The 16156-nt window shown below is 43.0% G+C and overlaps 1 protein-coding gene across 1 annotated transcript in view; it reads left to right on the top strand.

Moving 5' to 3' along the window:
• Positions 1 to 16156, top strand: part of PCSK6 (proprotein convertase subtilisin/kexin type 6) — a 1406757-nt gene that overhangs the window by 974377 nt on the left and 416224 nt on the right. The window lies entirely within an intron of this gene.

Genomic DNA, 16156 nt, shown 5'->3' with positions numbered 1-16156 from the left:
CTCATGTACCTCATCTCTTTTGGGGGCATTAATGGACGGACTACTTAAAGCAGAAGATTCTTGTGGAACAGCATCTAAAAAGACAACAGTAGAATTGTGATTTAAAATTATAGAGCTATAAAACCCCCGAGTTATAGTGCCGAAAAAGGACTGCAACTTTCTTACAGAATGCCTGAGAGTGTCGCACCACGTTGACTATGCAAATGAAGATTCAGACATGATTTTAGTAATGGGTGTGTTTTTCACACTGGAGATGCATACACCCAGATAAATGTGGTTTTACAATTGCTCCCCTGTGCATTTATTCACTGATCTATGGAAATGTAAAAGTTTGCCTCGTTTTGTATTAAATGCAAATGCCTTTCAGGCTGCCTCGTTCTGAACGTTGGCTCTCTGAGTACCTCACAGAACCAAACACTGATTCGACACTTAGGGCCAGATGTAGCAAGCATTTTGCATGGTGCAACCTGTGAAAATCGCAGTTTGCGCCATGCAAAATGCCGATTGCGATGCTCATTCACAATTGACTCGCAAATAGGAAGGGGTGTCCCCTTCCTATTTGCGACTCGCATCACTATGCTAAATTGCTTTGTGACCACGAATGCGGTCGCAAAGCAATGCGCAGTTACCACCAGTGTCACACTGGTGGTAACCCATTCGCAAAAGGGAAGGGGTCCCCTTGGGACCCCTTCCCCTTTGTGAATGTTGCCAAAAAGGGTTTTTCAGAGCAGGCAGTTGTCCAATGGACCACTGCCTACTCTGAAAAACCAAAACCAAATGGTTTCGTTATTTTTTTTATTTTGCAACTCGTTTTCCTTTAAGGAAAACCGGCTGCAAAATAAATTTAAAAAACTGCTTTATTTAAAAAGCAGTCACAGACATGGAGGTCTGCTGTCTTCAGCAGGCCACCATACCTGTGAGTGCAGGGACTCGCTATGGGGTCGCAAAATGCGACCCACTTCATTGACATTAATGAGGTGGGTCTTTGCGACCCCATAGCGACTCGCAGACTGTGTCTGAGACACTGTTCTGCATTTGATTTTGCGAGTCGAAAATTGCGAGTCGGAAAATGATACATCTGGCCCATAGTTCTTCCCTTTTGCTGTTTTAACTGTGACATATGATTCAGTAGTTTATTCCTGATCTTGCTGCTAAATGTGTTGATTACTAAATTAAGATCAGAGTTCATAGAGCTTTGTTACAGAGTTTGGTACAGATTGTTTGAAGCCTCGATCACATTGAGTTTGCCTCACAGTTGGATTTGATGTGGGTATTTTGCTTACTGCATGTTCCATTGACTTTAGAACTTTGATTAGAAATAGCATCAAATAATGGTTTGTATGCTCAAGGAAAACTATCATTAACCTCCTTTTAATTCTATTGGTGCTAAAACCAGACCTAATGTGAGGTTGGCTATATGCTTAGTCTCTTGAACCATCAGAACTAACCCCAGTAAGTTCATAACATGGAAAAATTGCAGTGATCGAAAATCTGAAAGGTGTTCAATGTACAGACTAGCCACTCAGTTTATAACAAATTGACACTTGAGCAATCACTTTATCAATTTTGCTAGTGGCCTTGTTTTGAGGCTCTGAGAGGGCAGTACGTCATGCACTGTACATGAAGAGGCATGCGGTATTGAGAAATGGCATGCTAGTAAGTCAAAACAAAGAATTTCGTATATGATACTTCAGCAATGTAAATGCTGGTTGAAGAACACTCCAATGCCACACCCACAACTCGAGTCACGGTTATGACATATTTTTGTAATCCTTCATGACTACGTTAATAAGATCAAAAAGAGACCTATCTAGTAGCCAAGTTTCAATTAGTGGAAACTTGCCATAGGGGCAGGGGCATAGCTTAGTTAGTGAGATTTAGGGTTGTTAATCGTACATTTCCCAACTAAAGAACACAGTATGCCAAAGGGTTGAAGGATGACCCAGGTTTGGGATACACTGTTCCCTCGAGGAACAGATTTAATGCTTAGGTGGGGCCCTGTCTAAGTTCCTGATAAAACAATAACAAGTTAAAACCTTTTAGTCAAACGCGGACGATTAGATACAGGAACCCCAGACCCAACTCTTGCACCACAAACACCCCCCTTGAAGCTGCGCCCCTGTGTGCCGCCTTATGTCTAGTAGATCATGCACTTTCCATTGGTGTTCACTAAGGCACTAGTAGTTAATCTGTGTGCATGATAAATCGGCACTCTGTGCTTCACTCTAACTTGAGCATGTAGCAGGTGCACTTGAGTTATTGTTACTCAGCAAAACATTAATGCTAGCCTCCAGCAAGAGTACATACAGCACAATGTTTTTACCCGTGACTAAAAGGCCCGGATGCATTAGCCTCTCCGGGGTCTCCTGTGCGTTACTCGAAGAAGGGTATGTCGATTTAGAATATATTCTTTAGAGTCCTTTAACACTATTGACGCATAGGCCCCAATCTGTGGTGAGGCAGCACTCCAGTCTCTCAGCACAGAGGGGCAGAGAAACTGGCAGACCTGCTGCATGCTTCTGCTGTATAGCCGCACTGCGGGCCCATATTTGGCTTCAAATGCACAGGACACCACACCTGCCAAAACATTAAAGAGCGGGTATTAGGTACGCACAATAGAATACTAGAAAATCCAACAATTAAGTAACAAACCACGATAACCATTACAATCCTCAACTTGGTTAGACAAAATGTAAGTGAAACTGCAACCAGATAAGAGCCACGGCATAGCCCAAATCAGTGTAATGTCTCTGGGCAGCTTATTGTCTGGTTTTCTTCACTGCAGGCAACTTTATGTAGGGCTTGACAGGTTGACGCATGGTCATTCAGGCAAAAATACTAGAGCAAGGTCCCAACACACCATGCCCAAAATCCAAAACATTACAGTGGAACACAGAGCAAATCAGAAGCAACAGAGGGGCCTAGCAACATAAACCAAAAATGAAAAAAGAATACAATTATTCAATAAAATCGAATACTATGCAAAAGAATATCCTTCTATTTTTATGCACTGTCGATAAGCGGGCTGCTTATCGATATGCGCTTCATCACTAGGATTTCGTGCTCATTGGCATCAATAGGGCACAGTACCATTTTGTAGCATCCTCCCGGGAGCTTAAGTCCACTTCTCAGGTTTTACCTTGTACTAACACTATGATCCCTGGACCCTTAATCCAGCATCGAAGGACTTCACGTTTGGCATTATGACACCAAAGTACTGTGGCCCGAATATCGTCTGACAAAAATATTGTATCCTAAATATCATTTACAAAACTATTGGCGCATTGGAATTAATAGAGAAAGTCTAAACACAATGGATCATTATTTTTTGTAAACAATATAATATGATATTCATGTCAGGCGAAATCTTTATTATAGTTATTCTGGAGTGCAACCAGCATTGGCATATGCATGTTTCTGCAGGCTTAGGGTCTGCTTCTGAGCCTTATTAAGCCTCCTTTTATTCCAGTTCCAGGCAAAGAGTTAAATGATATCAGATTTTCAGATGATCATTCCCCTGATAATGGCATCTGGAGGTCACGGATAACTGATTTGTGATTCAGTTTTGGACATTGCTTAACAAGGCATGCATTGAGGCTGTCAAGTATGCTGGCCACTCTCTGACATGTCTCCCTTCGGACAAAGTTGCACTAATGGCATATGGTGTCTCATGTTCTGCAGCACTAGTCCCCCAGTTTAACAGATGTCAAGCTCTCCTCTGGAATAAACATGATGCTGCTTGTTGCTAAAGAAATAAGCACAATATTGTAGTACATCCTTCCTTCATGCAGATTCAAAGGGAATGCTCCAGATAGGATTCCATGTTGGGACTAGTTTACTCTCTACTTTTTAAAATCTGCAATTTCAGAATTATCAAAAATGCTTAATGTTGAATAACATACAGAATTATTCAAATCTATTTTACATAAGTACAGTATTAAGCATTAAGTCATGACTTTGGATGTATTAAGGATGAATGTGGGAGATGTTTGTGGTTGGAATCCTGTCAAGCTCACAGGATGACAGGTCCATTCCTCCAATTGAAGGAGTTGGCTGCACTATTTAGGACTCTCCTGTTGTCACCTCCCTTCCTGCAGGTGTAGTTTTATTTGTAACAACCAACAGCAGGGTGACATGGCTAAAGACTACTGCCTGGGAGAGGCAACTAATAGGGCCTGCATTTCGTTTATGGTTTGGGGTAGACACAAGTCTGTTGTTTTGTGTCAGTGATACATAATCCTGGATTGGACAATGTAAATTGTTTAAGCAAGGTTTTTCATTTTCTGTACACTTCATTACTCCTCTGGTTCTGCTCCAGGATTCCCAGTACATTGGCATTGGTAATGGAGGCCTTCTTTGTTTCTTGTCCAAGGAATTCCTGTATACTTTCACCTGCTTCCATTGGTTCCCTGGGAACAGGGCCTACATGATGTAACTTTGATTGCATCTCAATAGGTCAGAATGGAACAGTTTCCACTTCTTTGGCACTTTGTCAGGATGGGATAGTTCTTATGTGGCAGTCACCTTTGGAACCAAATTGATTCTTTTCTTGGTCCCTCCTACTCGGAATTTGGTTGTCTCTCTCAATTATAAGGATAAGAGGCTGTGGGTCTAGAGCTGAGTCTACCTAGCAGTGTCTGAGAGCAGTCCTCTAATCTATATATACCTTCCAGTCTCCAGGCTGTGATTGGCTTTGCTGTGGACTATTTCTGGCTTAGGATCAGACCCGCTTTAAATGCCTTTGTTTTCATACAATTTGTGTTTTCTGTGACTTTAGTTGCTTCTTTGAGAGTCCATTTGGCAGACATTGGGGCCCTTCATGAGCCTGTGATGACTTGATAACCACAACATTTTATGCTTCCCATCTATTGTCTAGTTCGAACTCCTCAGGGTAAATCTCCCTCTCTGGCACTTGCCTTTCATTCCTTTTAGTTTGACCCTGCCTCTCCCTTCCCTGCCCACGTCATCAGTTAAACGTCTAGTGTGGCCTTGGTCTAAACGCAATACTGCAAGCTGGCCAGTAGCTCTGGAAACCATGAAGCCGGTTTTACCGGATACTGTGGATTTAGCAGCCCGCTGTTTTTATTACTGGCTGACTGCATCTTTGGATGTTGTTCTCCTGGCGAGGCCACAGACAGCTCCACTGCGATCCCAGAACTCTCCATGGCCTCCTCTCAGAAACGTAAGCGTTTAGAAAGGAGATGGAGGAAGGCCTATGATGCTATCAGTAAAGCAAATTATATGAAATCTATCTGCTGTTATGCGGAAATTAGAGCCTCCCAAGCCGCCTATTGTTCTACCAAAATCTCTATTTCTGCTAGCTCCCCCAGAGAAATCTTCAAGATATTGAAAAACATTTTTGAGCCCCCTACAGCTTGTCCCTCTGCAGCAGCATCTACTAAGCACTGTAAAAAGCTGGCCGCTTTTTTCCAGGGAAAAATGATGAATATCTTTCCTAACAACCCCAATATGATAATGGTTGGCTCTTCTGATTCCCCTGCTATTTCTTCGGGATGCACCCTCTCAGCTTACCCCACTCTCTTCACATGCCTGGTCAAGGATTTGTTAAAATCTGGCTCACCACTTGTCCCGGCTCCCCTACACATCCCGTGGCAAAGGTCCAATTTCATTGTCTTAGTACTGACAGAAGTACTCAACGTCTTGCTAGCCCTAGGGCTTGGTCCTCAGCAATGGAAATGGTCCATAGTCCAGTCGCTTCTTAAGAAAGCCATCCTGGATCCCTCAAATCTAAGGAACCTCAGGCCAATCTCACTCTTACCTGGAGTCCCCAAACTATTGAAGAAATATGTCAATAAGTATCTCTTGGGCTTCCTCGAATCACAGTCGCTGTTACACCCCACCCAGATGGGCTTTTGCCCTTTACATAGAACAGAAACAGCGCTATTGGGGGTGGATGAGAAGCTCAGAAGTATCCTGGATCGAGGACAGTCGGCAGCTATCCTTCTGCTAGACTTCAGTGCGGCCTTAAATCACTCTGTTCTCTTACAGATGATCGCTAATGCCGGGTTGACGCATAGAGCCCCCAATTGGCATGCTTCCTTTTTGCAGAATCTCTGTTTTCAGGTCCAGGATCAGTCTTTTCTCTCTGCCAGTTTTCAGTCATGCTGTGGGGTGCCACAGGCTCCTCCCTGAGACCCACCTTATTTAACATCTACTTACGCCCATTTGCCTAGATTGTCTAGGCTCATGTGTTTTCATTGGTGTCCTATACTGATGACTCTCAGCTGGTCATGTCAATTTCCCCTGATGCATGTTCGGGTCATTCCCCTTTAACCTCATGCCTTCAGGAGGTAGCCAGCTGGATGTCAAACTGCAAATTGAAACTTAATGAGGGTAAAATAGAGATTATGTTGCTGGGCAACAACTTCAGTTATCCTCTTTCAAGTCCTCCTCCGGATTAGCTCTGCGATCTGCTCAGCTCCAAAGAGTCAATAAAGAGCCTGGGTGTATGGCTCGACCATAGGTCAGCATGCAACGAAGCTTGCCGCCAGTTGTTATGGCACCCTCAAAGTGCTGTGAAAGGTCCTTCATCTCCTTCCTATCACATCTAGATGGGTAGCCATGCAGACGCGGATGTTAGTCTGGCTTGACTACGGGAATGACCTGTTCTTAGGCTCCCCATTTTATGTCACCAGGAATCTTACTGATTAATATTCCCAAACATATCCTAGTCCCCATGGTTGTGAGAGACTAACACTGTCTCACAGTGGAGCGGTGTGTACAGTTTAAGACCCATTGCATTATGCACAGGGCTGTTATTAACAAAGGCACTGCTTTGCTACGTTCTCTTGCCTGTCCTTACCTCCTAGAGAGATCCCTGTGCTCTTCATCCACCCACCTACTGAAGGTCCCTAGAGACTACAGGGCTGCAGGTCTACAGGGGTGGTCTTTCCACTTCTTATCTGGCCCCAAGACTCTGGAATTCTTTGCCATTTGAACTACACCTTTTAGACCATGAACTCTCTTTTCACAAAGCCTTGAAGACCTGGCTTTTTGACATCTAACTCTGCTCTCCCTGCCATTCTCTCATTGTCTTGGACAACCCGGGGAGGCCTCCAGGTAGCCATGCACTATATGACTGCTAGAATAGAATCTGTCCCCTTTTCAAAGTGTCTATTTAATTTCATTCTTTCCTAGTATTCTTCCTGGAGGCAGTTGTCTGCTAGATATCTCAGAAAATTGTGGACATTGGCCTTGTCTCCGTATTTAAGAGAGTTGTCAGATAGTCTGGTTGTTTGTGGGCCCTTCCTTTCTTCCGCCATTTACAGGAATAAAGACGTTGCACTCCTAGCGTTCTTTCTGAATTCATAATCCTTGAAAGAGTCTATCTAGCATATATTTTTTAACTTGTACAGACTATTCAAGTGTGCCATGCCATTTTTGTCACTTTTGTTGCAAAAAGACAACCGCGGTTGGTGTCTGAGCATGAAGATCATGGAAATTATTGTTCAGGAAAATCCATGTCAAGGCTTTATTGGAGATTACTTCTTCTATTCAGGGGAGATTCACAAAGGGAGAGGCAGCGTCTGGCTAGAGGCATGTAGTCTCCCTATCGCTATTGTATGTCTACTTGTACATTTATCACACTCATCACCCATTACAGGTTGTGATGGTATTGGATGATGTTGCTCCGTCTTTTGCTTTTGGGATTACCAAACATTACACTCCATATTCGATTGCTCTCTTTATGATAATGTTTTGTGTTAAAACAGGTGGGTCTTTTTGTGCATTGTCTTTTTTACTGCTTGGTATTGCCTCACATAGGCAAGAACTGCAAGAAGGAGGAGGCGGAACCGTGCTGACAACCTGTCAGTAATCTTCATTTATTTGACAATTACTATTCCTAGTCAGTCTTTCTATTCTTCCCTCCTGGATGTCTGGGCATCAAGCATTTGGAAGGTTGATCATTGGTGTTAGCTTTTTCCTATATGCAAATTCAGGGACCAAAAAAACTATAGCTAGATCAAGGTTCACAACTGAGCTTGGTCAGCAAACAATACATCCAATAAATATGAAGCACATTAGGCTCCACAAGAAAGGCAAAGAATGATTAAGTTTAAAACCAGAAAGGTTTATTAAATGTTAAAGGTTTTCTGATGGCAAAAATCAGATCACTATCATTTAATGATCAAAACGCATATGTTTGATTACCATGCAATTAAAAAATGAATCAACATTGTATATATCAGAGGATGAACCGGCATGGAGTCGCCTCAAAGAAAAGTCAGTTCTCTCACTTGAGAGAGCACTCTCAAATCTCCTGCTCTCCTCTATTCTAAGTCTGAATCTGAATCTACTAATTACAGCCCTGCACAATGCCACTCTACCGTATGTCGCCCCACTCAACACTGTATGCCACTACACTCTATAATACTAGATGTCACTCCACTGTAGCACACTGTATCACACTCTAGTCTACTCTGTCACTCCACTGTACCACACTCTACTCCCCTCTATGCCACTACACTGTACCCCTCTCTACAACGGTTATATCTCGGAACCACGGGTGCCTAAACCACCCGTGGCTCAACAACGAGGTCGGAACAACGACCTCGTTCTAACCACTAATGCCTTTACCACAAATGCGTTTACAATGATTTTACCGTTGTAAACGCATTCCTGGTAAAGGCATTAGCAATCAGCATGCACGACCCAGCATGCTTCCACCTCAGCCCCCCACCCCACCCCTTAAACCTAAACCTTTACCCTCCTCCCCCTCAAACCCTAATCACCCGCAGCCCCCCACCCCACCCCAAACATTAAAAATACCCCTAGGCCCCACCCCCACCCCTAAAACCTAAACACCCCAACCCAAACCTTAAACCTAAACCCTGCCCCCCAAACCCTAATCACCCCGAGCCCCCCCCCCCCAAAAACAACCCCAGTCCCAGCCCAACTTACCTCCTCCTTTACCGCGTCCACTCCGACTCCCTTCTTCTGTACCTTAACCACGCATGTACGGTGTTTAGACATGCGTGGTAAAGGTACCAAAACCAGGAAATCGTGAAAAATGACAGCGTTGTTTCGCTTTCGTTTTTCACAACTTCTTGGTTCCGGACTCGTTCTTCCGGGTGTTTCCCCACTACAACAGCTTCACACACTCTACAACACTGCATACCACTCCACTGTATGACATGCCACTCCACTGTATAACACTTTACTCCACTGTATTCTAAGCCACTAGTATACTACACTCCATGGTAATCTACTATAGGAGACGCCACTTGAATCTATGATACTTTAGTCCACTCTATGCCACATCACTCATACTGTCAGACAGTTTAGCCCACTGTATGTCACTGTACGATGACTCTCAAATGTATGCCACTCCACTCTACAGCACTGTACTGTACTCGATAAATCTGCACTCTACAACAATGTACTGCACTCTATGCCACTGGACATGTCACACACTTGCCTGGTTCCAACCACGGGGTGATGCTGGACCTCCAATCCCACCCAAGACAGGGACTGAACAAAGGGAATCTACCTCTGTTCTCCTGCTGCCTCCAGGGGGAAGCGGGGAAAGTAGAAAAAAAAGATTATCTTGCGTCACTGAGGAACTGCTCGTCTGTCTTGTGCACCGCCTAGTAGGATCGGAACTAGCTGTTCTCCGTATCCTTATTGCAGGTGTGATGCACTAAAACAAGAGACAATGTTACCCATGGGTTCCTAGATCTAACTGATATATCAATTTAAACCTTTTGAACACTTGCAGACTTCATCAAAACTGTGGCATGAAAGAGAGCAGAAAACAAGTTCAAGAATAAATGGGAAATTTCTGGACCATATGGATTCGGACTAGAAATTCAAATACAACTTCAAACTCAAGAAGTATCTTCCAAGAGTACTTGGTACAGTCTGTCAAGAAAATACAAAAGCAACATTCAGTTCAGGTACAATAGAGTTCAGAGCACTGCAATGAAAGAGTCCGGAGCACTGGGCCTCAAGGGGCGTAGGAACACTCAAATAATGTCTAAATTCCGAACACGTCCTCACTAATATGAAGGTAGCAGTCTTTGGTAACAAGGTTTAACCTATGGATTAGTGCACACTAACCTGAGGGGAAAGTACGTAGCCAAAATAGTACTCAGACAGGAATCCGAAGACAACAGGAAACTCCGTGCAGGAGAGGCTGGCTCGTAGCTTCATGAAGACTGGCACTGAAAGTGTTGCAGAAGCCTGGATCAAGGAATTATCAGAAGGACATGGGAAACTAGACCGCTAAAAGTTTTGCGTAACTCAGGGAGATGAGTGCAGGGACGAAGCTTGCTCTAGACAGAAACACAGGATGATCCGGGTGACTTGTGAGATGAGTGTGGGGACGTTGCTTACCGAGGACTGTGACAAGGCCATGCGCTGATGCAGGGTAGAAGGTGGTACTTATACAGAAATCAAGGAGGGTTCCAGAAAGGTATGTGACCCCCGTAGAAGCATGGAATACTTCAATGAACCTGAGGACAATCATGCATTACATGCAACAAATATGAGGCCTAGTGGTTGGCAGGTTCAGATGGTAATAGACAAAAAAAAAAAGTACAACAGAACCCCAGGGGCATGATGGTACAATTCTATGCTTCATAGTAGAAATGTAACTATCCTAGATAGAAATGTGATATCTGCAGATGCAAACTGACCTAAACTTTGCAAACTAACCTAAACTTCATGGGTGTGGAATTCCTTTAGCCTGATGACGCTCAGGACATATTGTTGGGGTCAAGGACAAGTTTTCATTTTTATTTTGTCTTGGGACTAGTAGCCCCATCCTCCCTGCAGCACAAACCCTTTGGCTGCCAGTTCGCAGGAAAGGGAGCTTTCTGCAGTTGAGGTAATATTTAATATTTGTGTCCATAGGTTAATGCTGTTCGAATTTGTGCTAATGGGTTATTAATACAAAGCCCATGTTATTAGGGTGAGCACTCTAAATAAAAGATGTAAGCTCACACTGCACTACAAACTGTGGTTCCAGTAAGAAAATGTGAACACACACATTTGACATTTTTTTAACAATATGAGGATACGTATAATGCTCCCAGAATGCCTCCTGATTATATGTAAATGTTTGCAGAAGCTTGTAAGCAAGATTGATGATTCTTTGCTTTCAAAATAAAATATTCAGGAATAAAACATTATGATAAATTACTGTGAAATTTTAGGTACTATTTTTTGAAGCATCGTTTAGTAAAATGTGCTGATGCATGCTATTAATTCCAAAAAATATTCCTAATGGAAAATTAGTGTGGCCAGTTTCAACAAGATTATGGGAAACCTGAAAATAAACAAGCACTGGCAAAGCAAACCAATGCAACATTAGTGGTAAGGCTTTTGGGTTTGTCAAGGTGTCTTGTCTTGACATGACTTTTGTAAATCTTTATTGTTGTGGGAGCTGCCAGGCCCTCACCATTGTAACAAATATTGGCAAAAAAAGCACACAAAAAAATTGGTCTAAAAAAACAAACATTGCCACAGTAGTTCCTGGCATTGAACAAAACTACTTTGTGTGCTAATATGCTCCTTGTGGCAGAGCGCAAGGTGATCACTCATAGTAAAGCCAGCCGAAACATGGATAGAGAGAAATTGAATTTTAATAAAAATAAGAGGTTTTGGTTAACACCAGACCTAGTTAAGGGCCCCAGTCTTTAAAGAATCCCAAAAGTGCACCCATGATATATCTTTGCATTAGTGCAAGATTATTGCTTTCCTGAATTCACATTAATTTACAGTAGTAGACTAGGAAATTGTACTGCCAGAATATGTTTGTGAACTGTATTTTAGCACAAACAAATATGCATGTAAGGATTTGCTCATGCGAAAATCTATGGAGCGTTTACACCTTCACTCTCCCTCCAACCAACCCTGTAAGAACTTTCACTTCTGCCCTGGTCAGGAGGAACTTTCCGACCTTTCTCAGTATGGGAAAAGTTTGAAAAGAGCTGGTGAAAATCCTTAAAAAATGCAAGTTAGTAGGTTTGCATAGACTCAAAGGCATTCCAACCCTGGAGTTATTGTTTACTTCTTTCTCCAGCCCCAGTATGTTGATCTGTGGAAAGGTGGCAAAATAAGGAAATTGCTAGTATTCAAGCCCTACTATAGTATTATCTCTGGCATATTCAGAGGGGCTATCATCAGAGCTCTTATATAATGAGATTGCTGCCATAATGTGTCTCCGCACTACATGGCACCAAAGGGACAAGTAGATTTTGTTCCACGACAAGTAGATTATACAGCAGGCAGTACCATTGACAAGTAGATATTTTATTCATTTCTATACCTCCGAACTTGCAAAACAACTGAACATATAGGTCAAGGGTTCTGGCTTTCTGGGAGGCGGATCCATGAGAGAGCAAGACTGGAAGGTGCCACCTGGAAAGCATGACTAGGGGCAATCAGGCAAGGAAGCGCCATAAGGGAAGAGCGACATAAGCTTGGTAAAAAAAAAACACTGCATATAGGGCACAAGAAGATGGACTTGTGACAGCATGGCACTGTACTACAGTGCATGCCCCTACACTGTACTGAACAACACTCTGCTCCACTCTGTGCCATTCAGCAACACTCTACCCAAATCTATGCCACTCGACAACACTCCACTCAACTGTAAGACGCTGGACAACACTCCATGACACTGTAGTCGACGATATTCCACTGTATGACACTCCATTGTCTTGTATGACACGCCACTTCCCTCTACAATCTCCACACCACTCTACTCTACTGCATTCCACTGTATTCCACTCCACAACACCAGATTCAATGACACTACACTGTATGGCACTGTCCTTTTCTATACCCTAAAACCCTGCACTTAACACTCGATTAAATGACACTTACCACTATGATTTGAAATACATTTTTATTAAAAAACAAATATTTATTCATTCTTTATATACACACCCAACATAAACTATTCAAATTGGGGAAATCATAAAGTTATAGTCATAACTTAAATTTCTAACTTAGGCACCACTAATTAGAACTTACATTTACAATTTGCACACCGCCTTCAGTTTACTATACATTGAGCACCTGGGTACACCTTCTCCTCGAATCAATTGCCACACTACATTAACTATGACTCGACACGCTACCACGCAATGTGTTCTGAGAAAGGTGTCATTTCAGATGTCATAAGTTGTATTATGACTGCTATTATTTCACATGCTAGAAGTTATATAATATTCAAGGGTATAATCAGTGCATGGTGAAAGGGCGAGTTATAGTTAATGTAGTGTAGTGTTTGAAGTGAGAAGAATGTGTATGGAGTTGCGCGATGTATAGTGACTTGAAGGTGGGGCGCATATTATAAAAGTAAGTCCTAGCTAATGGTGCCTAAATTAGAAATTAAGCTGTAGCTATAACTTTATAATTTTTCGAGTTCATGTAGTTTATGTTGGGTTTGAACGTAAAGAAAAATAATGTTTTCCTAACTATAACTTGGCGTTACCCTTTGTTTTTTTCATTATCTATCTATCTATCTATCTATCTATCTATCTATCTATCTATCTATCTATCTATCAGGATTTCACATACCTTAAGCATACTTACCTTGCGTGGTAACAGCATACATGGTAAAGGCTTCTTGAAAAAGCATGTGTGATAAAGGCATGCGTTGTAGAGTCATACATCTAAAAATAATGGAGCATTACTTTCACAGATCTGTATCAGAAGGGAATACTTTTTTCCTGAAGAGGAAGTGGAGAAATTTTGTTTTAATTCACTCCTAACCTTCCTTTATCCCTACCCACCCCGTGCCCTAAAAATACCCATACCTCCTGTTACCACTGCCAACCCCTAAAATTAATTTTACCCCCTTTAGGATTACTCTACAAAATGACCCTTGCATCACTTTACCACTACCTATCCACTGAGCCAAAAATTACCTCTCTTTACACATATATACAATTATTTACTCATGTATTTACCTTAACTGGTAAAGACATCTTCGTGGTAAAACTTAGACCAAGTATGGTGACACCCAGTATTCCTGAGTAAATAAATTACAACAAGGATAATGGCTTCCTCGGAGGAAGCTCTAAGCCTGTGCTTCCTAGGCAACAAATGTGTGGGCTTATAACAATGCAAAAACAGTTATTTAACTGTTAGGCTAGAGTTCCATTGTGCACACATCTAGGTGGTATTAGTGCATCGCATGGGGATTGTCATAAGCTTCCCTTGCATTGGTTTGGACTTCTATGGACTATTATGTCGACTATAATTGTGTTGGTCTTTTTCACCTGAGTCAGATAGCTGGTACTCTGACACATTAAACATTTGTTATTTTAGGTTTGCAAGCTCTGTGAAACACATATACCAGTAGACACTTCCTTATGCATTTGATCCATGGTGTGAGATAAGATTGGATTAAATGCAGTACTCGTCATTGTAATTTCGCTGAAATTTCGCTTTTATGAGCACCATTGGGTAGCTTGTTTCATCTGATTCTTGTAGGTTGCTACCTGTATGTTCCTGATGAAGGCCCTGTTGGAAATTGTTTTTACAGTGGTAAAATCATTGACGCATTGCTATGTTGACCTTAACAGCTCTATACTGTGGTCTGTCGAACTTGTACTCGATTTCTGAAACTGTTTCTGAAATCAATATGACATTGAGTCAATGTAATTTGTTTTTCTACATTCATGCACTTCCTGTTCACTTCTTGCACAAATCACGATCACTGCAACGTTTTAGATCACCTACTTTTCTGCTTCTCTGAATAACCATGTACAGTAAGTAATTAAATAACTGTTTCTACATTGTTAGAAGTCTGCACATATTTGTTGTTTATGAAGTACAGGCTTAGAGCTGCCTCCAAGGGAATCATTGCCCTTACTGTAATCTGCTACACGGTCTTTACCACACACGCTTTTACCACACAAAGACGTTGTATAGGCCATTTCCCCTTTTATTTCTATAGCACAAACCTCTAAGGTTAATAGGTTTATAAGCTCTACTGATTTTTAAGATGGCAGGAAAAGCTAGGATTCCCTGAAGATGCTCCTCGTGGTATTGGTTTAGTTGGCAGCAATGGTTTAGCTTAACCAGGTGATTTGTCCTGGGTAACATTGACTGGTCAAGATAGAATCTGGAAATAAAACTTTGGTCTCTTGGTTTGCTGCCTATTTATGTAATAACGTTCACTCTCTTTGCTGTTTCAGAGTAAAGAAAGCCATTCATATGCGTTATAACCCAACCTGGCTCTTTACAGCAGTGATCGAAATGGGGAGGATCTGAGGGGCACGACATGACTATGGCGGTCATTCCGACCCTGGCGGTCATGGACCGCGGGAGCACCGCCAACAGGCTGGCGGTGCTCCCAAGGGCATTCTGACAGCCGCGGTCAGAAACGGAAAACCGGCGGTGTACCGCCGGTTTTCCGCTGCCCTGGGGAATCCTCCATGGCGGCACAGCTTGCTGCGCCGCCATGGGGATTCCGACCCCCATACCGCCATCCTGTTCCTGGCGGTTTCGACCGACAGGAACAGGATGGCGGTATGGGGTGTCGTGGGGCCCCTGGGGGCCCCTGCAGTGCCCATGCCATGGCCAATGGCATGGGCACTGCAGGGGCCCCCGTAACAAGGCCCCATCAAGATTTTCAGTGTCTGCTATGCAGACACTGAAAATCGCGACGGGTGCAACTGCACCCGTCGCACCCCTTCCACTCCGCCGGCTCCATTCGGAGCCGGCATCCTTGTGGAAGGGTGTTTCCCGCTGGGCTGGCGGGCGGCCTCCTGGCGGTCGCCCGCCAGCCCAGCGGGAAACCCAGAATACCCGCGGCGGTCTTGTGACCGCGCAGCGGTATTCTGGCGGCTCCCGCCGGCCCCGCGGATACCGCGGCCGGCAGGAGTCAGAATGACCCCCTATATTTTTAAACTTTTAGTAAAACATTTTTCTCTGTTTGTGAAAAGACAAGCGTCCTGTGCTGGTTAACTCTGTTGATTAAAACGCTTCTGCTTAAGTGTAAGGCGGGGAGTCTCCTGTTCTTTGACACTGAAGGAGGAACAGGCAGCTAAACAAGCCTTCTTGCCAGGGTGCCTTCTTCCCAGAAAGAAATGTAAATTTATTTATATAACTATTCGATCTGCGAATGTAAAGAGTGCTTGGAAGTTGGTATTGGCTTTAATTGATGGACTCACTT

This window comes from Pleurodeles waltl, chromosome 3_1 (assembly GCF_031143425.1).
Source record: "Pleurodeles waltl isolate 20211129_DDA chromosome 3_1, aPleWal1.hap1.20221129, whole genome shotgun sequence".
Taxonomy (NCBI): Eukaryota; Metazoa; Chordata; class Amphibia; order Caudata; family Salamandridae; genus Pleurodeles; species Pleurodeles waltl.
Note: the sequence above shows the minus strand (reverse complement) of the source record. Positions and strands in the feature narration are given on the sequence as shown.